The sequence below is a fragment of the Lepidochelys kempii genome, chromosome 3, assembly GCF_965140265.1.
Source record: "Lepidochelys kempii isolate rLepKem1 chromosome 3, rLepKem1.hap2, whole genome shotgun sequence".
Taxonomy (NCBI): Eukaryota; Metazoa; Chordata; order Testudines; family Cheloniidae; genus Lepidochelys; species Lepidochelys kempii.
In genome coordinates this window covers 182,574,317-182,601,670 of record NC_133258.1, presented here as the reverse complement: position 1 = coordinate 182,601,670, position 27,354 = coordinate 182,574,317, and the positions used below count along the sequence as shown (strand labels likewise).

The 27,354-nt window shown below is 42.8% G+C and overlaps 1 protein-coding gene across 33 annotated transcripts in view; it reads right to left on the bottom strand.

The window, feature by feature from the left end:
- The window catches only part of NRXN1 (neurexin 1), a 1,248,790-nt gene that overhangs the window by 191,424 nt on the left and 1,030,012 nt on the right, over positions 1-27,354 (bottom strand). Inside the window, exon 1 of one of the 33 annotated variants that reach the window (XM_073339228.1) lies at positions 22,415-22,432. The exons of the other annotated variants lie outside the window; for them this stretch is intronic. The gene's annotated coding sequence lies outside the window, so the exon portion shown is untranslated. Of the gene's footprint in view, positions 1-22,414; positions 22,433-27,354 lie in introns of those variants that run through there. 33 annotated transcript variants of the gene reach the window in all.

The following is a 27,354-nucleotide window of genomic DNA, read 5'->3' as shown; positions in this document are numbered from 1 at the left end:
TTTTCAAAGAGGTTTTTTGAGAAATCAAAGGCTTTGAGGTTCATGAAGCAGACTCCATTTTTACGGTGAATCGTAATTACAATACTCATATACCCTATTTCATCTATTTGCTTTCTCTATACTTTCTCTATATTTATAAACAGAAATGACAAACAAATTACCTTTAAGTGGGACAAGTATAAGCATGGAGCATTTAGCATGTGCAGTGCCTTTTCCAAACTAAGTTACTGGTTACTGTGATGTCATTTTAAATAGGTCACAGCACAATTTCCATATATTAACACACCAAACAATTTTTTTATAAACTCAAAAGACAGAACCTTTGGCCATATACATATCTATATTTGAAAAAAATGTGTTTGCCCATTTTACATCCATATGAATGTTGATAGTATACACAGTATGTCAGCTGAGTACACAATATCTATCAATAGAACATTCATCTCAAACTTCATGATCAGGCATATGGTTTATTATTGTTGATTAGAACCCGATATAGCTTTCAATTTATGCTGTCACCAAGACAAAGTCTTCCCACCTCTAATATAGTAACATGGTACAGAAAGGCATTAAAAACTTGATATCAAAGGGAACTATTTCATGGACTTTGAAGCTCTATTATTAGCGGAAGTTATGAGACTAAAACACAATGTAACTCTCTGGAAATGTGGGGGAAATGTTTAGAGCTGGTTGGGAATTTGTTGACTAATTGTTTTTTCTTCCAAAAAAGCTGATTCCTCAAAACTGAAATGGTTCACTAAACAAGGCTGGAGTGTTCAATGAACTTCCCAACTCAAAAAAGTCAAAAGAGAAAATTTCAGAATTGTCAGAACATTTGTTTGGACGACTTTGAAGCATAATATTCCATTTTTCCAGTTTGAAATGAACTTTCATTTGGAATTTCAAGCTAATTAGACTGAAAGGTTAAAAAAGAAAACATTTAAACCAGAACTATTTTTTTCAAAATTATAAAATGAAATGTTTTGACTTGAAATGAAAAAAAAATCAGTTTCTTGGTTTGTGAACATTTTAGAAATTTTGACTTTTTATCCCAATGCAAGACAGGAAAAAATACTGAACTCAAAAATATTCACAGGATGAGAAAAACATTTCCTACGCCACTCTAGTAATGGTATGGTTTTGCTGCCTAGTATTTCCTTATTGTTATACCTAGATTTAAAATAGAATTTTAATAATTATGTCACACACATTGTCCTGGGAATTAAATAGATTCTTTCTTCTATGTTTTTATTATTTATTATTTGTACCACTATAGCACCTAGGAATCCTAACCATGGACCAGGACCTCACAGTGCTTGGCGCTGTACAAACACAGAACAAAACCACAATCCCTGCCCCAAGCTAACCACTGGTCTACACTAGATAGTTAGGTCAGTTTAACTGTGTCAGTGAATGGTTTGAAAAACTACCTACACCAAAAGCAGAACCCCTCCCAGCTGCTTAGGTAGCATCAACACTGAAGCTCTACAGCTGTGCTGCTGTTACTTTCTTTACTATGAATCCGCAATGGTGTAAAACAGATATGAAAATGGAGGCAGGGTGAGAATTCCTTTTCAGATACAATGGTGATGAGCACTGTAGGATTGCCTTTCAGTTATTAAGTATGTGAGTAAATCAACATTCATGTTGAATGATTATCCTTTGTACTGGTATTGCCAGAGAGCAATGAGGACTAATTAAAGGATGAAGCTCACCTATACAGGAACAGGCAGGGCTAGTATAAAGCCAAATAGCTGAGACTGGGGGAGGGGCTGCAATGCTGAGGTCTGCAGTCACTCTCTCTGAGGCTAGAGAGAAAAGGGAGTTTGACCTAGAGAGAAGGAAAGACCTGGAGGAGGGTGGAGAAGAATCCTGATAGAGGCAATGTAGGAAGCAGTCCAGGAAACAGCAGCAAGGTGTGGGACAGTGTGGACCTTAATCACTGGTTGCAGGGTCCCTGGGCTGGAACTTGGAGAAAAGGGAGGCCCTGGTTCCCCTACCAGCCGCTCAGGAAGTGGTACGATTGATGGGGAGTGAATGGGAAGACTGCCGGGGACAACTGCTACAGAGAGACTTTGGTACACAAACCCCTGGAAGAGGAAAACTAGAGTGACCCGGCCAGAGGGCTGAGCCAAAAAGAGGGAGTAGTCGAGTCCCAAAAGGGAGAGAGAGTGTGAGAGAGAGACAGAGTGAACATTTGCAGAAAGGGGAATCATACTGGCAGAGCTAATTCCCCAGCTCCAGCCACAAGGAGGAGGAGCTCCAGCAGGGAAAGCACCCCATGAAAGGAAGAACTGGATGATTTAGAGCAGTGGTTTTCAAATTTTTTAGGCTGTGTACTCCCTTCCAAATTATATAGTCTACTGCGTACCCCATCTGAGATAGGGTCATGATATACCTATGGTTAGATTGCCAAGTCTTACTACATAAGTGCATTGTCTGCCATTACAAGATTTTTCTGCACATCCCTCCTGAAGAGAGCTCGCATCCCTCCTGATGAGAGATTGCATAATCTTAGGGGTAGGCCACTTTGAAAACCACTGATTTAGAGGATTAGTAATGGTAGTAATTAGTAATCTGATGCTGAGCAAATTCATCAGACCTCCATAGTTAAAGATGAAGCTAGTTGCCATGTTATAAATCAAATTTTCAACATGTTCTTATGCATATGAACCCAGTTACGTAACCTCAACAGAACCAAATCAATCCACCCCTGTAGTTTTACATATGACATCTCATTTCAGGGTAGAGTTTTCTGGGTAGTTTTGGGACAAAGTACATGGAGTTTTAAAGATATAAGGCTTAAAAATCTCTCGGTCCCAACTGTCTGGTCAGCTATAGGAGCCTGACCTCAGACTGTGAGAACAAATATATTAAAGACTAGGAGGCACTTAGATACTATGGTGATGAGGACCAACTAACTAGTCAGAGAGATGGAAAAGGATAAAGCAGGCATATGTTTGGGGTCCAATCCTTCATTTCTAACAGATTCTGAGATCTATGCATCAGATAAAGTGAGCTGTAGCTCACGAAAGCTTATGCTCAAATACATTTGTTAGTCTCTAAGGTGCCACAAGTCCTCCTTTTCTTTTTGCGAATACAGACTAACACAGCTGCTACTCTGAAACCTGAGATCTATAAGAGTTTTAAGTGCTCAAGCACTGAAGAAATTTATATCAATGATCTGAAAACTCTTGTCTTCAAGCCACTGATTGTAACTATTGCAATGTAAGAACAGCTAGGGAGTGTTTTCAGACATGTTTTATGGTCTGTGTACTCTAAGTATTGCTAACTTGTCCTGACAAAACACTGAGAATGAAAATGATCCACAGAAGTGGAGCAGCTCACATGAAAGGCAAATCAAGGCAACAGCTGACAGTTATGATTTTGTTTCTTTTTGGCCTCTGGTCCAGCACTACCAGTTTGCCAACTTTAGATGCAATAAAAACTATGGAAGTATAAAAATACATCCCCAAAATAATGATATTTCTTGTGGCATCAGCAAGGTTTTACTATTCTCTGCAGTAATAATTCTGGATTGTGTGCAAATTTGGCACAAAAGTACTTTTAGAACAGACCACAGATAACCCAAGCTCATAAAGCTTGTAACCTTTAACCACTTCCAAAGAAAAGCAATAATACTGACACTCCCACAGGTGAATAGCTGGAGTAAAAAAATCCACACCTGCCAGACTGTGTCTTATAGATTCAGTTCCCCAAGGTACTACTATGGTGAATGCAACAGTAAAATATTAGAAATATCTAATGTATTTATTTGGATCTAAGTTTTATTGAGGAATTAAAAATTAATATAATATTTTTTTCATTTGAGTTTAACTGGAGCGTAATGCTCTAAATTTCAGAAACACACACAATACAAATAATAAAAATCATCATTAGTGAAATGAAACTACTAAGGAAATACACATATAAGAATGGCCACTGTTTGCTTTAGACAAGGGGGATAAATGTTGCAGATGACAAGATACATGCTGACTCCAAGATTAATAGACTAACTATGTATATTTTAATCTAATGTTTCATCAATATGCCTGTTACCGTACATGTCTTCTAATGGGATTGCTTCCTGGAAAAGAGATGAAAAATATAAAGCTTCTGGGAAAACATCTTTTAAATGAGATCTATTTTTTACATTTTCAAAGCACCAACTCAACTTTCTGAATTTAAGTTTTAATATTCATATTATGTCAAGTATTATGTCTTCTCATGAGACATCTTTTACCTAAAGTGGGAATTGAAATATTTGAGCACTAGGTATTGAAGTCTGTCCTATGAAAAGCAATTAAAATGACTTGGTTAGCTATTTTTTTTACTAACAGAGGCCTAATTTAAGTTCAGAAGACATTAACATAATATTCACACACACACACACACAAACCTCATCTTTCCTCCTGAAAAAGAGACCCCCAAAGTGTTTATCACTTCACCTCTAGTGAAGGGCAGCCGTCTCTGGAGTGGAATGCAGTACATGATGTATCATTGCTATCTGCGCTACACAGAAGTTTAGGCAGGGCTTGAAAACTTTAGCCAAAACCCAAAACCTTCTATCCACAGGTAGATGTGTAAGATGAGGTGGGGGAACCTGAATGAGGCCCAGACCCAAAGATGTATCCCTTAGTGATAAGCACATACCCCTGTCACCCCTAGCTGCTGGGGAGTGGGAGGGTGCTGGATTTTTTACCAGGGTGCTCTCTCTGGACCCTTCTTAGTGGATCCCTTTATGGTACCAGCTTCTGGCTAGGAGCTGTCTGTTTAAATTTACAGCATCACCTGCACACTAGTTCTTTCTCTTTCCCCATGGGGCTGCTGTGATAGAGGAGGATCTCTGCTGTCTCTATCCCTCCCACATAGAATCAGTTGTCTACAGGGAAGGGAAAATTCTCCTCCCTACTCTTGGCTGCTTGGAGAAGGGGTGGGTCTTCAACAATCACTGTTGTTCACCCTCATTATTTTATTGTGAGTTCTGTGATATTTGGTGTTTTTCCTAAATCCCCAGCTCTTGGAACCCTGTGTTTATGTGAGAATCTCAGCTTTCCTTTTTAAGTAAGTAAGTTTCTAGCCCTCAGGGTTGTGGAGAAATGCTTGAAAACCAAAATCCTAACAATACCTCTTGAGTTTTTAGCCAATCATCATTTTTTGAAGCATGACCCATGATTTCTGAAGGCTCTTGAAGCTGGCAATATTGATAACAGCGGAGGGCAATAAAAATGATTAGGGGGCCGAAACACATAACTTATGAGGAGAGGCTGAGGGAACTGCAGTGGTGTATTAATGCCTAGGCCAACAAGGCAAATTTGGCCTAGAGCAGCAAATTTGCAGGGGCGGCAAATTTATAGGAGCAGCCAGAGGCTGCTTCCCCCCGGTGCCGGTTTGCGCCCTCTGCCCCTGGCCTCACCCCAACTCCACCCCTTCTCTGCCCCCTACCTGCCTCTATTGGTCCCCTTCCCCAAATCCCCACCCCAGCCCTGCCTCCTCTCCTGAGCGTGCCGCATTCCCCCCTTCCCCCCTCCTTCGTGCACAAGCACTGGCAGGGAGCGGGGAGAAGCAGGACCCGGCAGCGCGCTCAGGGGAGGAGGCGGAGCAGAGGCGAGTTGTGCGGGGGACGGCAATTATTTCTGGGCCTAGGGGTGGCAAAATCATTAATCCGCCACTGGTTAACTTGCTTATTTATTCTGCAGAAGAGAAGAATGAGGGAGGATTTAATAGCAGCCTTCAACTATGTGAAGGGGGGTTCCAAAGAGGATGGAGCTAGGCTGTTCTCAGTGGTGGCGGATGACAGAAAAAGGAGAAATGGTCTCAAGTTGCAATAGGGGAGGGCTAGGTTGGATATTAGGAAACACTATTCCACTAGGAGGGTGGTGAAGCACTGGAATGGATTACCTAAGGAAGAGGTGGAATCTCCATCCTTAGAGTTTTTTAAGTCCTGGCTTGACAAAGCCCTGACTGGGATGATTTAGTTGGGGTTGATCCTGCTTTGAGCAGGGGGTTGGACTAGATGTCCTCCTGAGGTCCCTTCCAACCCTAATCTTCAGTCCCGCCAACAGCAATTCCGGGCCCCAGGACAGAACAGTCAATGGGCCCTCACGCACGCACAAGCTGGGCCCATGGAGACGTGATCCGCCTGACATTTGGTTGGTGTTGCGCCTATGCTGGCTGGTGCCCAGCGAGCTGCCGGCTGCACTGCTGGGCACACTCTTCCAGCATGGCCAGGGCTTCCACATGACCGTCCGGTAGGGTTGCCAACTATATAATTGCACAAACCCAAAGACCCTTGCCCCACCCCACCTCGTGCCCTGCTCTTGAGGCCACACCCCTGCCCCACCCCTTCTCCGAGGCCTGACCCCCTGCTCACTCCTTCCCCCCTCCCTCTGTCACTCGCTCATCCCCACCCTCACTTTCACCAGGCTGGGGCAGGGGATTGGACTGTGGGAGGGGGTGTGGGGTTGGGTTCTGGGAGGGAGTTTAGGTGTGGGAGGGGATTCAGGCTCTAGGCTGGGGCAGGGGATGGGTTTCAGGAGGGGGTCTGGGAACTAAGCTTTGAAACAAAGGGTTCCCACCATATGCAAAAGGTATATAAGGCTGGGAGTGACATCATCTGGTATTCTTCGCTCCCCACACAAACAGGATCCTGGAAACACCTGAGGAACAAAGACTGAACTGGGGTGAAGTGCTGGACCCAGGCTAAAGGGCTTTTTAGCCTGTGAATGGAACACCTGGGCATTCCAAGCTGTAAGTGCAGCTTGCTCTTTAAGAATCTGCAGCCTGCTTGTATCACCACTTAGGGTGAGAATCTGCTATTCATAACCAATCTGTTTAGTATGTTGCATTTAGTTTGTGTTTTTGTTTATTTGCTAGATAATTGGCTTTGATCTGTTTGCTATCACTTATAATCACATAAAATCTATTTTTGTAGTTAATAAACTTTATTTTTTCTTTAACTAAACCAGTGTGTGGGAATCATAACTCAGGGGCAGAAGGCTGTTGCATACTCCTCTCCACATTCAGGGATGGGGAGAATTTTATGAGCTTATGCTGTACAGTTCCCTGTGCAGTGCAAGATGGTATAATTTTGGGTTTATACTCCAGAGGGCATGTGTGCCTGAGGAGCTGGAAGGCGCCCTAGCTGTCGCCTTCTTATTCAGGGGCTGGTCAAAGCGCCTGCATGTAACTGCAGCTGGGTGTGTCCCTACCTGTATTGGTGCTGATGAAAGTGCAGGCTGAAGCCTGGGGGGCTTGGCATCTTGTCACAGCAGTACAGTGTAAGAGGAAGCCCAGGCTAGTGAGTCAGGGGGGCACAGTGGTACCCCAGTTCTAGGAGGCACCCTGGAGGGAACCCATCATACCTACAGAACCATTCCTACAGCACCTGAGGTTTTGAGTTCACTTATCCAAGCGCAAACCAGGGCAGTTCCGTCTCAGCTACAATATTGGACAAGATCAAAGGCCCAAGATATTATGAATGCTTAAAGAAAGGACCTGTAAACATGAATATGTAACAAACACATGAATATCTTTTTTTCTAACTTCGGCATCATGAATCAATTGTTGCATGGAACTTTAAAAAAGAATTTTTAACCATATTATTTGTTCTCAAGTTTTATTCGGAAATTACATGAGCTCATTAAACAAAACCAGCAGTTCTCAAACTGTGGATTGGGACCCCAGCATGGGTTGCAACTTAATTTTAATGGGGTCGCCAGAGCTGGCATTTGACCTGCTGGAGCCTGGAGCCAAAGCCTGAGCCCCACTGCCTGGAGCCGAAGCCCGAATGCCACTGCCCGGGGCCAAAGCCCAAGCCCGAGCCCCATCGCTGGGGGCCCAAGCCCCAGTGCCTGGGGCCGCAGCCCTAGGGCTTCAGCTCTGGACAGTGGAACTCGGGCTTCAGCTTCAGCACTGGGCGGCAAGGCTCAGATTATGGTCTCCTCAACCAGGGCTGAAACCCTTGCATTTTGGCTCCCTGGCCCAGGGTGACAGGGCTCGTGTGGGCTCAGGCTTTGGTCCCCCTCCTGGAGTCAAGTAGTAACTTTTGTTGTGAGGAGGGGGTCGTGGTGAGACTCAAAAACCTTTAAATGACCTCACAGATTATATGCCATTAAATTATCTACTTTTTACTAAATCAGTACAGCAGTAATAAAAATTTACTGTCTACCAAATGCCCCTGGTTGACATAAGAAATAGCAGCAGACAGCAATACTGTAACTATAACAATATTATGCATGCAAATACATACAGATTCTTCTACAGTAGTGGTGGGCAACCTGAGGCCTGTGGGCCGCACGCAAGCAGCCAAGAGTAGACCCGTCAGGGTAATCTGCTGGCAGGCCACGAGACAGTTTGTTTACATTAACCATCCTCAGGCATGGCTGCCCGCAGCTCCACACTGGGAACTGCGGGCAGCCGTGCCTGCAGTCAATAAAACAAACTGTCTCGAGGCCCGCCAGCGGATTACCCTGACTGGCCGCATGCGGGCCGCAGGTTGCCCACCACTGTTCTAGAGCTAGTACAATATTAAATGTTGCTCTATTAAAAATTCAGACATTTAAGCATTAAGCAATGGCCTTTGAAAGAGGTAAGTGAAATATTGGCTCCAACATCATACTAATTTACAAGTGACATCTAATAAGCTCATGTTAGCCAGGTATCATTTTTGAAACACAGGAGGTGTTACGTGAACATCAGATTGCCTTCTATGATGAGATAACTGGCTCTGTGGATGAGGGGAAAGCAGGGGACATGTTATTCCTTGACTTTAGCAAAGCTTTTGACATGGTCTCCCACAGTATTCTTGCCAGCAAGTTAAAGAAGTATGGCTGGATGAATGGACTATAAGGTTGATAGAAAGCTGGCTAGATTGTTGGGCTCAATGGGTAGTGATCAACGGCTCCATGTCTAGTTGGCAGCCGGTATCAAGCAGAGTGCCCCAAGGGTCAATCCTGGGGTTGGTTTTGTTCAATATCTTCATTAATGATCTGGAGGATGGCATGGATTGCACCCTCAGCAAGTTTGCAGATAACACTAAACTGGGAGGAGAGGTAGATACACTAGGTAGGGATAGGGTCCAGAGTGATCTAGACAAAACAGAGGATTGGACCAAAAAAATCTGATGAGGTTCAACTAGGACAAGTGCAGAGTCCTGCACCGCTACAGACTAGGGACCAAATGGCTAGGCAGCAGTTCTGCAGAAAAGGACCTAGGGGTGACAGTGGACGAGAAGCTGGATATGAGTCAACAGTGTGCCCTTGTTGCCAAGAAGGCCAATGGCATTTTGGGATGTATACGTAGGGGCATTGCCAGCAGATCAAGGGATGTGATCGTTCCCCTCTATTCGACATTGGTGAGGCCTCATCTGGAGCACTGTGTCCAGTTTTGGGCCCACACTACAAGAAGGATGTGGAAAAATTAGAAAACATCCAGCAGAGGGCAACAAAAATGATTAGGGGACTGGAACACATGACTTATGAGGAGAGGCTGAGGGAACTGGGATTGTTTAGTCTGTGGAAGAGAAGAATGAGGGGGGATTTGATTGCTGCTTTCAACAGCCTGAAAGGGGGTTTCAAAGAGGATGGATCTAGACTGTTCTCAGTGGTAGCAGATGACAGAATGAGGAGTAATGGTCTCGAGGTGCAGTGGGGGAGGTTTCGGTTGGATATTATGAAAAACTTTTCACTAGGAGGGTGGTGAAGCACTGGAATGGGTTACCCAGGGAGGTGGTGGAATCTCCTTCCTTTGAGGTTTTTAAGGTGAGGCTTGACAAAGGGATGGCTGGGATGATTTGAGCAGGGGGTTGGACTAGATGACCTCCTGAGGTCCCTTCCAACCCTGATATTCGATGATTCTATGATGTGAGAAGCCTTTTGTTTGTAGCAAAATGCCACATATATGGCCAAAAAGGAGAAGAAGGAACCATTAAACTGTTTACCATTTCAGCACTTCTGAACTGAATGCAACTGTTCTTTACTATGAAGCAATCATTCTTGTAACATTCCACTTTGAATTAATTGTCCTTACAAATGGCTTTAAACATTGTCATAACAATTCAATTTACATATAAAACTCAAAAGCAGAAAATGTAAAAGTATTTTAAGAGCATATTTATAAATCTGCAGCTCTGGCACTTTATTTTCAATTCTCAGTGAATTTACTGTACTCCTGTTTAGTTTTAAACTATCATTATTTTTAGTCCTGTGTATCATGGCTACATTATTTCAAGTTATTTTGATGAATTACTGGGATGACACAATTACCCTAACATTCTCCCCCCAAAGTTCAACACTTATAGAATACACATGGAGCAGAGCCCTCAACAGCAGCACATTGTATCTTATTATCCACTCAGCATCATTATTGCAGTACGCAACATTACATTTTCTTGACAAAATATGCAGTAAAGAACAATTTAACTAGTTAGCCCTTAACATTGTACTCTTCATCAAAATAGTATGTTGTGTGTAAATCCTTTAACCTTTCCAGTGCCAGGCCTGAGACAACTTCTTACGGGTGGGTAGAACACACAATAAATACTTATGTTCCGTGTGAGGTTATAATTGCAAGGAAAATAGGCTTTTAACTGTTAATCAAGATAATTACCTTGCCTAAGATGCCCAGTGGGGCTATTCATGATATAAGGATGATGTTTATTGAGGTCTTGCTCCTGCAAACTTCTCCATGCAAGTGGACGCCATACCACGGCAAGCATGGAGCACGCTCAGCTCACCGTCACTGTATGTCTCCTGGGTGCTGGCAGACACAGTACTGCATTGCTACACAGCAGCAGCTCATTGCCTTTTGGCAGCAGACAGTGCAGTATGACTGGCAGCCATCGTCGCTGTACTCCAGGGTGCTCTTTTAGCCAACCTCGGTGAGGACTGTCAGGGGTGCCTGGGCAAACATGGGAGTGACTCAGCCAGGTCATTTCCCTTTTAAGTTTCATCTCATGGCGATTCAGTCCTGCCAGCAGTCCTACTGCACTGTCTTCTAATGAGCAGCCAGGAGAAGATGATGGCCAGCAGTCGTACTGCACCATCTACTGCCAGCAAGATGTATAAAGATAGATGAAGATATCTTTATAAAAACAGGATCAAAACAAGAAATAGACCAGATTTGTTTTGTATTCATTTTCTCCTCCCTTCCTCCTTCCCTCCATGAAATCAATGGCCTGCTAAACCCAGGGTTTTGAGTTCTATCCTTGAGGGGGCCATTCTGTTTCTCCTTGATGCAAAGCCACCCCCTTTGTTGATTTTAATTCCCTGTAAGCCAACCCTGTAAGCCATGTTGTCAGTTGCCCCTCCCTCTGTCACAGCAACGGCAGACAATCGTTTCATGCCCTTTTCCCTGGGTTACCTGAGTAGAAACCATAGCACAGCAAGCATGGAGCCCATTCAGCTCACCGCAGCAGTTATGACCATTGTAAACACCTCGCACATTATCGTGCAGTTTATGCAGAACCAACACCTGAAAAACCAGGCGAGGAGGCGACAGAAGCACAGTGATGAGGACATGAACACAGATTTCTCTAAAACCACGGTCCCCAGCAGTTTGGAGATCATGGTGTTACTGGGGCAGGCTCATGCCATGGAATGCCAATTCTGGGCCTGGGAAACAAGCACAGAGTGGTGGGACCGCATAGTGTTGCAGGTTTGGGATGATTCCCAGTGGCTCTGAAACTTTTGCATGCGTAAGTGCACTTTTATGGAACTTTGTGACTTGCTTTCTCCTGCCCTGAAGCGCAAGAATACCAAGATAAGAACAGCCCTCACAGTTCACAAGCGAGTGGCAATAGCCTTGTGGAAGCTTGCAAAGCCAGACAGCTACCGGTCAGTCAGGAATCAATTTGGAGTGGGCAAATCTACTGTGGGGGTTGCTGTGATGGAGGCTTGAAACATTTGCAGCTGCTGGAGGAAAAATGGGAGTGAAGTATTTTAAAAGATATGAGTGAAGATATGAGTGAAGATTTTAAAAGATTTTTTTAAAATGAAGATTTTAAAAAAAATTTTAAAAAGATTTTAAAGTGAAGATTTAAAAAAAAAGATTTTTTTTAAAAAAAAGATATGAGTGAAGATTTTAAAAGATATGAGTGAAAATGGGAGTGAAGTATTTTAAAAGATACATTTTACAGAACAATGGCTATACTCTTTCACGGGGAACAACACTATTCACATTACATAGCACATGTGATTTTGGTACAAGGCATTTTGCATCTTATATTGAGTGCCGGCGGCTTTGGTGTTAGAGATCACACACGCAATGCCGGGCAACAGAATTCAGCTTGCAGGCGCCCATGGTAAGCCATAGTCTTTCGGTTTCTGCAACCTTCATAACACCAGTGCCCTCTTCTCCCATACCAAGCAAAGCACATTAAGTTGGCCATTTAGTGCTGCGATTTTCCTGTTAACGTGCAGCAGCAGAAACCAAACTAACCCCCCTCCCCCTTCCAATTCTCTGGGATGATCACTTTACCCCTCCCCCCACCTGCTAGCCAAACGTGAACAGCTCAGCGTCAATGCCCCCCCACCCCCCCAACTGCGTGGCTAACTCCAGGGAGGATTTCTTTTCAGCCAAAGGCAAACAGCCCAGTAGGAACGGCCACCTCTGAATGTCCCCTTAATTAAATTTCCCTATTTCTACCAGGTTACCATGAACGATATCACTCTCCTGAGGATAACCCAAAGAGATAAAGAACGGATGTTGCTTGAATGCCTGCAAAGACCGGGACCATATGCTGCCAGGCTTTGTCATGCAATGATACCAGATTACTTGCTACTAGCATGGCATGGTAAACTGTCCTACCATGGAGGATGGAATAAGGGTGCTCTCCCCAGAAACTTTCTGCAAAGGCTTTTAGAGTACCTCCAGGAGAGCTTCATGGAGATATCCCTGGAGGATTTCCGCTCCATCCCCAGAGACGTTAACAGGCTTTTCCAGTAGCTGTACTGGCCACGAACGCATCCCAAGTCCTCAGGGCTACGTAATCATTAAAAAAAGCTTGCTTTTACAACATGTATTGTATTTTAAAAGGTACGCTCACCAGAGGTCCCTTCTCCAGCTTCGTTGGGTTGGGAGGGTATTTCAGTCAGGATGATAAAAATATCCTGGCTGTCGGGGAGAATGGTGTGCTGTGTGTTCTCCTCAAGCTCGTCCTCCTCCTCATCATCTTCCCCATCTGCAAGGTGGAGAGTACCCCATCATCAGAGTCCACGGACAGGGGTGGGGTAGTGGTGGCAGCCCCCCCCAGAATTGCATGCAGCTCAGCGTAAAAGTGGCATGTCTGGGGCTCTGTCCCGGAGCGTCTGTTTGATTCTTTGGTTTTATGGTACGCTTGTCTGAGCTCCTTAAGTTTCACGCGGCACTGTGTTGCGTCCCTGCTGTAGCCTCTGTCCCTCATGGCTTCGGAGATTTTGTGAAATGTTTTGGCATTTCATCTTCTGGAATGTAGTTCTGATAGCACGGATTCCTCTTCCCTTACAGCGACCAGATCCAGTACCTCCCGTTCGGTCCATGCTGGAGCTCTTTTTCGATTCTCGGACTGCATGGTCATCTGTGCTGATGAGCTCTGCATGGTCACCTGTGCTGATGAGCTCACCTGGCCAAACAGGAAATGAGATTCAAAAGCTCCCGGGGCTTTTCCTGTACACCTGGCCAGTGCATCAGAGTTGAGAGTGCTGTCCAGAGCAGTCACAATGGAGCACTGTGGGATAGCTCCTGGAGGCCAGTACCTTCAAATTGCATCCACACTAAACCTAATTCAAAAACAGCGATGTCGATTTCAGTGCTAATCCCCTCATTGGGGAGGAGTACAAAAATCAGTTTTAAGAGCCCTTTATGTCGAAAAAAAATGGCTTCATTGTGTGGACGGGTGCAGGGTTAATTCAATTTATCGCTGGTAAATCCAACATAAACTCATAGTGTAGACCAGGCCTTAGTTTTGGGGTGCCTAATCAGCCACACCCTATGATGCTGAGCATTCACTCCTCCAATGGACCCAGAGAGCAGACCTAAGGTATCTCAGGGTGGGTGAACACAATGAGTGAACACATCTAAAAATTTTGGCCTCAGGTCACCTATCTTTAAAATGAAGAGAGTATGGTCTTTGCATCTCCCCAGGATGTTGCAAAAGCTTAATGAATGAATACTTGTCGAGTGCTCTGACATCCTTGGTTGAAAAGCACTATGTCCCAGATGTTTAAAATATTCAGGTGTTGCTGCACGCAACACCAAAACACAACTGATTTAGGAAGCTAAGTCTCATTTTCAGAATGGATGTAGGCACTTAGGAGACTAAATTCCATCATCAGCCAATGGGATTTAGACTCCTGAGTGCCTAAATCCCCTTTGAAAATGAGATTTGGGCTCCTAACTCAGTTAGGCGTTGTGATGCTTAACGCAGCAACACCTAATACCTTTAAAAAGCTGGGCCTGTATGTGCAAAACATGATTTATTATAATTCTATGTGAGAAAATACAGTGGAAGCGCAGAAGAGTTAACAACAGAACAAAGGTACATTATTTCTCGGATAGACTGTGGTAGAGCTACTGCATGCCCTAAGTCAGTCTGCACTTCGGTAACGTATATGGAGCAATCTTCCAAAGCCACTAGCTCTGTACTTGGAGGGCGTCTAGGTCACCTCTGTGCACAGGGGAAGTGCATGGTGCATCTGAAGTCCCGCTTGTAAATCTCTAACTGGTGCTCAGCTCTCATGCTGCTCCTCTGTAGAGATGTGAGTTTCACCCTGACTTCCCCATCACTACCTCTTCGTCTACAGCCAGTTTTCTTTCCCTTATTATGAGGAGTAGAGTTGTTCTTGGATACATTAGTGGTCTACACTACCTTACCTTTTCCATCCTGATGACCTTGGAGGATCAAAAACTATTTGACATTTTAACTGTGTGTGGTTTGCTGAAATACACAGAGTGGAGTATTCTATTATTGGTTTTACAATAGGAGATCTTGCTACTTTTGCTCACTTAATTCAGGACAGAATGTAAAAATTACTATGCTGGAATACATGTAACTCATGAACTACTATGCTGGAATACATGTAACTCAAACAGCGCTAGCTGACTGGCCTGTTAAATCCAACTGGTAGCTAGGAGGAAAAAGCAAAACCAGATGCCAGATGACAACAACTGCCTTTACTTCTTCTTCTGCTATTGCTGCTGGCAGGCCCCAAGGTTAGAATGACATTGGCTTGTGATCTTAAAAAAAAAAAAAGCCAAGGAAAAAGAAGACAAGTTTTGCCATGAGGACATGAAAAAGATGGTGTAGAAAATCATAAACCCTTGCAGCTGCTTGGATGATGGAAAGAGAGCCTTACAAAACATGGTGAATAGCATGAACACATATTTGACAGTATGTTCTTTAATATGTACCAAGTTTACAAATAAACTTAATTGCATTTATAAAAGACCTATCAGATGTCTGTAGAAAAGGCTAACCTGGAGCAAACTGAATAAACATCTCTAATCTGCAATAGGAGAGTTTTACACAGAATACCACTGAAACAGAGAGTTCAGTCCTGTACAGCACTGAGTGCCTCCCTTTGAAGTACTGAACACTCCCAACTCCTACTCTTTTCAGTAGGACTCCGCATCTTGCCGGATAAGTCCCAGAATGTATTATAATAATCATCAACATAGTGGCACTTAAAAATCCATAATAGGAGATAAATGTCTGTGTCATAACACACAGAGCAATGTACAGATGAACAGCCAGGAATGCAAAGATATACTGTACCTTCAGAGAGCATAAGGAGATTAAATAAAGTGATCCTCTTATTTGAAATTTGCTCCTAATATAATTCAATGGATTTTTAATTGTTAGGAATTACTCAATTTTCAAATGGGGGTAATTATTAGCTAACTAGAAAAAAAACATGAACATGGCATAATTCTAACCTTGTTTACAGTCCAGACCAGACATCTAGAATTTTTGCAGTTTTTTTTAATTTCTCCCCATCTCGTTTGATATACTTGTCAGTATTACATGCCTGATTCTTAACTCACACTTTCAGAAATCAGAAGTAACCCCACTAAAGTCAGTGCAGTTACAGAACTATAAAAATGGTGTAAGAAACATCAGATTCAGGTCCTCTATGATTAGGGTTACCACTCCCTTAAGAGCTCCATCTCCTGATCCTATCTCCATATATTAGAATGTGGAAGAAGGACTAAACAGCAAACAGTTGACTAGTTGGTGGTGCAAACACCCTGTACTAATGATTTGCGTTAAAATTCTGGCTACACTGGATGAGATTTAGAGCTCTTTTTGGAGGTTTTAACTGCATCCAGGGATCTAACTGCTTTTCACTTGTATCCCAGTGTTGTTTATTGATGGTGTTTAAAAGAAAAGGCTGGATTTCATGTCAAAAACAAACAAACAAACAAACATCCAGTGTAAATAGCAAAACAACTAAATAAACTTCCCCTACTTACCTCTCTGCCTGCCACTCACCCCAAAAATACCAACTAGCCTTTTGGCAGCTCTACTGATCTGCATCCATGCCCGTAAACACTTTCGGATATGAATAACTTTACTCATGTCAACAGCTCCTTTCACCTTGATGAAATTACTCTCATGAGTGAAGTTATTCAGTTAAGCATCCGCAGATTTGGACATCCAGAATGGATGTAACTTAGTTAATGGTTCAGGGGCATGGGATGGAGATGTGTAGAAAGCTGGGCAGGCAATGGGCACGTTTATAAGGGAGAAGGCAAAAAAGCAGAACTGCAAGTAGAAATGGGCTAAATGAGCAAATTACAAAAAACCCAACTCTTCAGATTTATTAAATATCCTGCAAAAATTGGGTGTGCAATTTAAGAAGCCCTCTGGCAGCTGAAATTTAAATGACTTTTTGCTGTGTAGCAGATCACCTGAGGTCTCACTGACTTTGCCAGCATTACAGAGGTCTGATTTTGACATGGGTGAATTAACTTCTCTTCAGTAATTTTATCCAAGCACATTAGTCACAAAACAGTTGTGGCCAGTGGTGAGCTGAAGCTGGTTTGCACCAGTTCGCGTGAACTGGTTGTTAAATTTTGAAGCCGGTTTAGAACCGGTTTTTAAAGGGATGGGCAAACTCCGGCCCGCAGAACCGTCCTGTCTGGCCCACCTGAGCTCTCGACTGGGTAGGCTCCCCTGAGAGTCCCTTTTTAATTTTTACTCACCCGGGGCGACTGAAGGGCCTGCCGCCGAAGTGCCGCCAAAGACCCGGAGCGACTGAAGGAATCGGTATTTCAGCTTTTGGCAGCTCATCACTGGTTGTGGTGCAACACCAGGTAAGCCAGGTGTGTGTGTTCCTTTTCTCCTTCTCCAGTAAATATGATAACTTTAGGTAGTGCAACCTCCACGCTCTAGTTATGTGTTTTTTTCAAACCACTTTTTGTCCTTCTAACAGTCTCATTAGGCATTAGTACAACTGGAGAATGTTACGTGCAACAAACGCTTTCTTAGTCAAAGTGAAAGATGTGCTGTTTTGGCTGTCCATCACTTCTGTTTTCATTTGTGCAATTGCTAACAGGTCTCTCAGACTTTTCACCACAGCAAAGAACAGTTGGGATTGATGGCTCTCCTCAGTAAGCACCTTCCCATTTCCTTGTACTACCCTTAACATTGTGGGAGAGTGTTCAGGCAGAGTATCCTGCAGATAATGCACCCATTCTGTCGTGCAGGGACTGCAGAGACTTCAGAATACACAATGTATCGAAATCTAACAGTTTCTTCTCCACTAAACATTTACAAGCAAAGGACTTTCCTTTTGTCTCTCATATAACTGTATATCTTTTTCCCCTCCCAAAACCAGTTCCCCAGTCTCTTCCTTCAAATTACTCCCTAAAACTCACTTGTTTTGAGAATATGAGGGAGGGAGGGAGAAAGCAAACAAACAAACAAAGTAGATTCATAAGACTTGTCCCCATCCTTAATTTATTTGTCACTTTAGTCTGTACATTCTCTAGGGTAGGGACCACACCTACCACGATGTTTGTACATCACCTAGCAAAACAGCGTGTTGACACTGAGTGCATCTGGGTGATGGCAGAATGTAAATATTAAATAATACTAACAGTAAGCTCTGCAGGCCAAGAACCTTGTTTCCTAATTTGTTTGTAAAACACCCAGCATACTTGGGGTGGTATGTGAATAACAAACTATAATGGTGTGAAGCTAGCAGAGATACAAGTTCTTGAGTTCTGAAGATGTTTGATTTTTGAGCAACTAATAATGTTGTAATTTACAAATTTGAATGTGTTGGTGTCAGTACTGACCCCCTCCACAACATTATCTATTACAAATCTTACTGTAACAATAAAATCAGATAATGCTTTGCCTGCAATTAACAGAGAGTGTTAACCATAATGTGGGTCTCTAATTATTTTTCTAGAAAAAAAGGCCTTAATTAGGGTCAACTTCAATGCTAACCAATTTAATTTACTCCTGGTTTAATATCTGTGATTGAACATATTTCTCCATAGAGCAATTGATTCACAGCTCAGTCCAAACTCGCCTTAAATTGTGGATCCATGTTCTACAAGTCACTGAGATGTAGATTTGGAACCCCACAAAGACACTCATGCAGAGGCACTTTTCACTCTAAGCTCCACTTCAGATTTTTGCAAACAAATTTATAATCATTAAATAAAACCAGCAATAATATTTAGCACTTAGTACCATCACAGTTTTGTACTAACTAGAACTGATTAATTCTCAGAAGAACCCTTGGAGACAGGTAATTAATTGTCCACAGCCCCATTTGCAGCCAGGGAAATGGGCACAGAGAGGGTATAGGCCATGCCTAAGGCCTCACAGAGTCAGTTATGGAGTTGGGACCGGAACTTTGCAATTCCATCTCCCTCCTCTGTATGAATGCTGGACACAAAAATCTAACACTGGACACAAAAATCACAGCAAATATTCCTAGCCAGACCTTCAGCCCCTGGGCTGAACAGCTTTGTGCTGCTGTAAAATGACTCTCGCATTCCCCCTGGATAAGGAAATCTTGGCTGGCTGGATGGTAGTGGAGGGAGAAGGTTGGAGGCAGGCAGAAGCAGGAATGCCTTTCAATCTTCAATACTTAGAGCAGAATTTCAATCAAAGAAATGTTATTTCTGACCATGAATATTCAAAATCTACAATGTGGGACAGAAACCAGCCCGTGCTGCATTCCCTTGACACTATTCCTGCAGCCTATAGGAGCCATAGGAGATGTTCTTCCACTGAATGCATCCGATGAAGTGAGCTGTAGCTCACGAAAGCTTATGCTCAAATAAATTGGTTAGTCTCTAAGGTGCCACAAGTACTCCTTTTCTTTTTGTGGATACAGACTAACATGGCTGCTACTCTGAAATAAGAAATGGAGTGGCTCCTGTGGGATTATTGCTAGCACAGAAGCTACCTGGACCTGACCCACTCTGTATTGCCATTCCTCACAACACTTGTCACAATGGGGAGATGGGGACGAGAAAGGGAGTGTGACTGGAGTGCTTCTCACTCCAGCAATTCCATGCTGCAGAGCAGCCCATAAGCAGCGCAGGTAAGGTTATTGTAAGTACAAGTAGCCCCAGAGATGCTCTAAATGGTACAGGGGCCATAATGACCCCCAGAGCAGCCCAGATCCAGGCAATCTGTGAGATCAGAACTGTATGTCCTGAGAGGTGATCTACCACTGCTTCCAGTATTCCATAAGCTGGTGGTGGATTTGAATACACCACAGATATTGTTGAAGAGGGTGTACAAGGTCCTATGGCGGAAACCTGGAAGAAAGTTACTATTGACTGGGACATGTTCCTTCCAGTGCAAGGGAGAAATGCAGCAACATTTGCACATTCAGAGTCAAATTCAGCCCAGGAGCAGGAGCCTGCAGCTCATTTGACTTGAATGAAGTTATGCAGGCTTAAACGAAGGCTGAATGTGGAAGCTGTTATAAATGTAAGGGGTCATTACTACACACTCACAGGCTTCTCCTTTCCAAGTGTTTTTTAGCCAGCCAGACTGAACAATTTAAAAATGTCTCCTCCTTAATCAAGGAGAGGGGATGCATTTGAAACATTTTCTGCCGGAGAGAAAGCAGTCTCCTCCTCCATTTGAGCTGTAATTAGCAATTAACTTTCGTTAGTTCTACCTGCCATGGCAATGCTCTCTTCTTGTGACACTGCCTGCCAAAACAGTGTGAGAGCTCACTCCATCTCCCTGGTACCTGATAAAGACCCCACAGGGAGCAGAGCAGAAAAGCCCAGAGTCAGTTCAATAGACTTTGACCATGGCAAGTGCTCTTGGAATCTTTGAAAACTTTAGAATCTTGTGTACTTTGTCAGAACTGACATGCACAAATGCCAGGAGGGATACTGCAATAAGTGGAAAGTTGCCTGCTGTTTTAATGTATCCTATCACAGTGCTTAGTTGGCCTGAGAAGGAAATTAGTGTACATACATTAGTGTACATACTGAATTATTGACAGCTAAATCTAAGCTCTTTTTCTGTTCCAGAAAAACAGATATAGATATACTTAAGCACTATATATAATAATAATAATTAATAATCAATAAATAATACATCACATTAAATTACATATTACATATTCATATTAGATAACATATTTCATGCAGTACAGTGCCAAAATGCTTTACTAAATATCAGCATCTATAGAATTACTAAATTAATACTCCACATAAAGAAATCTTTCATGAAATTATGACAAAACTGGGTAGTAGAAATAGCACCATGAGTAACAATTGTTTTTCTGTCCTCATAGGCAGTCATTTTAGAAGGCTGGTTGTTGCCAATTATTTGCTTTGCTTTATAAAGTAAATAATTGCAAAGTAACAAATATGAACATAAAGACAGAATGGAAGGGCAAGTATTAAATGATTATACCCTTCCAAAATCATTTCATATTATATAGACTTGAAAGGAACAATTCAATGTGGATAATGTTTGCTGCAAGAGTCTATTTTATGCCTTCTTGCTACCACTGAAATAGCTTCAATGAGCAGTTCTAACCAACTCAGTGAGCCAAATCATAAAGCTTCAGGCAGTCATGAAAAACTATTGATTTTTTTTAACCTTTCTTCAGCTGTAAGTTTCTATTGGTACGTGACAAAAATGTGCAAGCTGCATTTGCTAGCATAGCCATTCTGGGAAAAGCTGAAGTCCAAATCTCTCTGGTTAAGACACTCAGAAGTTTAATGTGGTCAATTTCAAACTGCTTCAACCAATTTTACATCAGATAAAACGTAACATATGTGGTTCCCAGTAGCAATAATCAAAATTGAGGTTTTAGATTTTTGTTGGAAACAAATTACAGAAAGGAGAAATATATCTGATCTTTATTTTATTGCTGGGCAAGTGGAGCAGTAACAGAAAATGTGACCTGTCTTTAAAAAAAAATAATTTAGTTTCTCCTTTCTTGAGTTCATACAAAATTGATTGGGAGGGTAGTTTTTGATTCCCCCACCTCTCCATGCTCATTGGTTTGGAGATGTGATTCCTGGTCTAGAGCCCAGCAGAGAGGTTGGGATCCTGCAGGTCTCACAGGACCCACTGCTATAATAGTGGGAGCAGGTAGACTGTACTTTGTTGTGGGTGGGATTGGGTGGGCAAAAAAACAGACTATGTTAATTTGCAGGAAAACACTAACTCTCTTGACAGTTTGTTATAAATAGAATCTCAGCAATATAAAGCAAGTTTTTTAAAATAAAGGTTTTAATACTTAAATTTAAGTGAGGAATAGAAAGAGATTTGATGTTTATTACAACAGGGGTTAATGTATTTTTAACATGGTTTGAGCAATATTTGTTTTATTCTTTTAGTGGTAAAAATTGTGCCTGAATTCCATTTACATATATACTATATTAACTGACTTTCTTTTTTTTTTTTTTTTAGCAGCGTGGGGGAATCTGTCTCTGTCGAGGGATTTGCAGGTTCTTAAGGTTTTTGCAGGTGGAATTGGGATAACAATGCAAGAAACAATGCAGGAGTGGGTGGGAGTGGGTATTGCAGGGCGGGATGGGAGTGGGATTTAAAAAATACTCCCATGCAGGGCTCTACCCTGGTCATCTAGAATTGCAACAGGGGACGTGCATTTTCACTTGTCTCATGCAACTTTCAGTTTCAAAAGTGAACAGTGGAAAGGAGGGGTAGCATGAGATCTCAGTTCTGGCTTTGTTAGTAGGATTGGCTGCTCTTGTTGTGATGAACTCAGTTCGATAGGTTATAGCATCTTTAAGAGACACCTAGGAAAAAATCCACCACACCAGACACCCCACCTGGAAAAAATGGAGCCAGCAGTTCTGAGTCTGCTGTAAATCTCATTAAGCAGCATGTACTATACTGACAGACTAATACAGAGGGTTTTGTTCCCACCTATATAAAGACATACTCAGAAACACTCTGAAGCTACAGTACCTTATTCTCTGAATTCTGCTTCACTGGAAGGCTATGTAGGGTCAAAGCTGTTCTTTCCTCCCCTTCTGTCCCCTCCCCAAATCATTGCAAGGAATTGTTGTAATGGTTCAGATCCCACCTGCTAACAACTCTGATACTGGTATACAACTGAAGCAAATTAAACAGTGCCTGACTTGGGAATATGCCACAAATGCACGTGCAGTCATGAGAGCATGGTGCAGCCGCAGAGCAAGCTGCTTCAAGGTCATAGCTTTCCCTGACCTTCCCAGAGTAGAATTATGATCAGCTGTGAAATGCTGATCATATTTAGTTCTTATAGGAGGGAGGGTTCTGAAAAGGGGTTCTGTGTTCTCTCCCTCCCAACCATAGCCCATTTTCTGTTCCCCTCTCCCAAACAATAAAAAATGAATGGTTTCAGGGGATCTCCCATCCATTCTGCACAGACCTGTTAACTGTGTTGGAAGCACTGTGTCTACCTCACTCCAGTGCCAGTAGGTGTGCTCTCATTCTCTGATATGAGCATGCTGTGGGCAGGAGAGGGGTCAGCAAAGGTCCAGCAATGTAAATGGGGCTTGGGGCAGCATGTAGCCCTTCTAAAATGGTTATCAAACAATATTCCTCAAAGGAAACCCAGACATGGGGTTTCTCCTCCTCCTTCTGTGACAGAATGAACCATCGGGGATGGGTTCACAATTGGGGAGCAGAATAAAAAACTAGGCTTCAAAGTTCTGCAACGGCTGCAGCACAATGTAAAGAAATGTTCTTTCTGTACTGTAATTGCCCTGTTCTCCTCATCTTACTGAGATGTATGGTCCCAGGTACTTCAGAGGAAATATACATGCAGGTAGAACAAGCACAACCTGACCCATGTTGAGTCCAAACATACACACACACTAAGTCACTGTAACGCAAAGGCTGCCTAACTGTTTCTCATCCTGAAGAATCACCCCACAGCTGCTGGAACATGCAAGCTCTAAGGCCTTCCTGACTCTTGAAGCTCTTCACGATTCTTGAAAAAAAATGAGGACTAACACTCTGAAACCTGTCATGATTCTTGAGAAGAACATTTTAGAATTGTCTCATTTTCCTGCCACTGTGGATCTCCCATTTTCCTGCCACTGTGGATCTCCCATGTGTCGCTACAGCCGTGCCGCTAAAAGGCGTGCATTGTAGCTGCTGTTTGTTGGCTCTTCTGCCGACAAAAAACTTCCTTCCCCAATGAGTGGGCTTAGCTTTGTTGGCAGGAGAGCGCTCCTGCTGAGAAAGTGCTGTTCATACCGGTGCTTGTCATCGGCAAAACTTTTATCTTTTTGGGGGGGGGGTTAACACCACTGAAAGAGAAAAGTTTTGTTGTTCAGTCGCGAGTGTAGATATAGCCTTAGAAGAAACTGAGCTGCAGTCACATTTCCTGATTAGATCTCAACACAGTGTCAACTGTCTTATTGCAACTAGTAAATGTGGGGCAGTAAATGCCTCCACTGCTAACTTCCCCCCCACCCCTCTCTCATTTATAAGTTGTAGTGGGGCAGCTGCCCCACTCCATGAGAAAAAGGGCTGGAACAGGCCAGAGTGGCTGCGCAGACTAACAGCCAATCAGCAAAGGCCTGTGGAGAGCCAATCAGGGCAAAGGAAGAGGCAACCAATCAGGGCTGGGCCGGGCCCTATATAAAGGCTGCCTAGGAAAGGAGAGGTCAGTCTCTCCTTGACTAGCAAGGGAGGAGGACTGCCTCCAGAGGTAAGGAGGTAGTACCTTGGACAGAGCAGTGCTGGGCAGGCTTGGGGGAGCAGAGGAGAGCTCCGGCTCAGTTACCTGCCAGGCTGTGGCCCCTACTAAAAAGGGTTGAGAAGGTGCATGGGGTTAAAGGGGAAGTGGCCCAGGGAAGAGAGGCGGACAAGAGGGGAGAAAAAGAGAGCAGAGAGAGGCTGCTGCTAGAGGGTCCCTGGGTTGGGACTCAGAGTAGTGGGTGGGTCTGTGTCCTCCCCTTCTCCACACCCTTGCACTGCACCTGGCCACAGAGGAGTGTGGCCAAGACAGGCTGCAACTTGCCCGGAGGTGAGGGCTAGACTTTGGGGTTGTGGTTAGCCACTGAGGCAGGTGCAAGCTGAAAGACTGTTGCTATTCCCCCCTACCCCTGGAAGGGGGTGAGACTGGAGTAGTGGGCACTGCTGGAGGGCAGTGTCCTGAAGTGGGCACTGCTGAGCTGGGATCAAGGTGGTTCCCAAACCAGCAGAACAGACAATGGGCGAGACACCATATACAGAGGGTGCTCTGCAGGTGACAAGAGCTAATTCCTGGAGCAACCAGCAGGAGGGGCCAGCAGTGGTGAGTCATGACCTGTCACACAAGTCAATAGTATGTATCTGTAAGTGTCTGAAGATAAAATTCATACCGCAGAACTCTTTTTATTCTGCAGCCATACATACTGACCAAAATTAAATGCAGGCATAAATCCCCCTGCTGAGCGAAGGAATAAATGAAATTGAAAGCTTCTTCTTTTAGATAAGGGCTTCCTTTCTAATCTTCCAAGCATGTGTAAGGCATTAGGGAGCAAGCACAAAGACAACGAAAGTTGGAATGCAAGTTTTTGCTGTCCATAATATTTAAAAAATGGCAAAATTGGTCCTACCAGGAGGGATGAAAGGTTACAAGAGGGAAGCACTGTGAAACCTTCAGTGATCCAAATTTAAAAACACTTTGTCTTGTTAGCGGACTATGTATCTAACAGAAAAACCCCAAGATTTTTAAATGTTCTAGTATGCAATAAGAACACTTAATCATCTTCCATAACCCAATTTATTCTTAATATTCACTTGGGCTGTTACAAAAATAAACATTTGCATTATTTTCATTAGGATGTGTGTGCATCTGTGATTAACAAAGAGCAAGGTGTGGTCCCCTGACTTTTTCCAGTTTTAAAAGCTTGCTTTGTGAGGGGATTGTGGGATGGAAGTGGGAAATCATCAAGCCACTCTATATGGCAAATGCTTGCTCATCCTCACTTTGCTAACTGGAGCACTTCCTCTGCCGTTCCCCTCCTCTCCGCAATGATTTAATTGTGAGGTGCCATAATACTAAGACATCATTAATTTTATAAACTCTACTACATTTACTGGCACACTTATTTATGTATTTAGATTTGGAAAAATGTGTAAAATCAAAAGGCGTTCTAGGAATCTTTGACATAACTTAAAGATACCCTAACTTCAGCAGTAGTTTATTTGTGATGTATTTGCCATATACTCTGAAGGTTATCAGATTTGGACTACTGTGTGTGTGTGGTAAGAGAGACCTTGTGAAATATCATAAACTAACATTTATTTAAAATACAATATAATTATCCATATGAAATTAACTAAATTAATTCTGTAATGTCTCCTTTGCTTTTCTACTCTGTTTATTTAATACTCTGATCCAACTTCTTACTTAATGGGAGTCTTTCCATTGACTTTAGTGGGAGTTAGATCAGGCCAATGAGGCCCATACTTGCTAATTTACAAAATTCAGTAATTTCGATAGTTCCCGCACCCCATTATTAGTGTGGCTCTGCTGCATTCCCTATGGAGAGTCGGAGAGATACAGACTCAAATGTAGGGAAGGTGGGGACACTTTCAAAAGTGCCCAAGTGACTTAGGCACACGTCTCATTTACTTTTGCCAAATACTCATGGTAATCACAATGTAAGCATTTCCATGGGCTTTGTCTTTAAACATCTACAGTTAATTCATTAATTATAAAATAAAAGGAAGTAAAAATAACACTACAAATTTTAGGTTCTGATTAACATAATAATTTATACACCACAGAAACTTATCTCCACCAATAATTATCCAAATGGGTCAACTGCTTACTAGCTTATTCAGAATACTTTTCACTTATAGAACCTTTCCCACTAAAGAGCTCAAAGTGCTTTATGAACTTTAGTCAGTTGAACTCTCCTGATTTTACCAATGAAGCCCAAATGCCCACAGTCAGACAGAAAATCTGAGGCAGAATAAGGAACAGAAACCAGTGACAAAATCCACTGAAGTCAATGACAAAACTCCCATTAACTGCAAAGTGGTCAGGATTTTACTCCAGCTCCCTTGACTCCCATCCCAGAGTCTTAGCCAAAAGAGCATCCTTCCATTCCAGAACAGAACAAAAACCAAAATAAAATCCCTGAAATTTCCTGCAAACCAAACTTAAACATTTCATTCTCATAAACACTGAAATGTTTCCTTCCAATTTTGCCCTTTTAAATTTTAATATATACAATTGAAAAGTGGTTTTCAGGTGGACAATTGAAATGTTTTATTCTGAAAAGTTTGAAGTGGAACTTTTTGACCTTATCCAAATGGCTTTTTTCTATTTTTTCTTTCAAAGTTTCAATGGAGGCAGCACCTTTCTGCACTGTCTCGCATGACAAATCTGTATTCTCCTACCAAAAAATGATCTGTCAGAAAATTTCCAACCAGCTCTACTTGCAATTACACAGTGACTGCAATTTTGTTTATCAGCTTACATCCAAGCCACCTCCGTCCCCTAGTACCCATTGTGGCCCTGATTGCCCCAGTGCACATACAGTAATCATTAGTGTTCAGTAGAGGGAGAATTCCAAAACAATTTGTTTTCTATCGAGTCTAAATAGTCTAATCAATCTTTTTCATTAGAACCCCTCTCTTCCCCCCTTAAAGGCTTGTTTTGAATTAATGGGAAAAAATTTCACATGGTAAACATATGATTAAAACATTCTTTTCTAAGGAGAATAAGGAAATCAATGTCACTATCAAATCTGCCAACCACTTCCATCATCTTCTTCAGTGGTGTCTGTGCATCTCACCGATGCAAAGGAAAAAAGAGGGGAAGTGTATCTCATTAGGAGGGAAAATGGAAGCAGCATTTCTGAGCGTCCTATCCATTGCCATCATCTCGGAGACATCACACTTTGCTGTTGTCATCA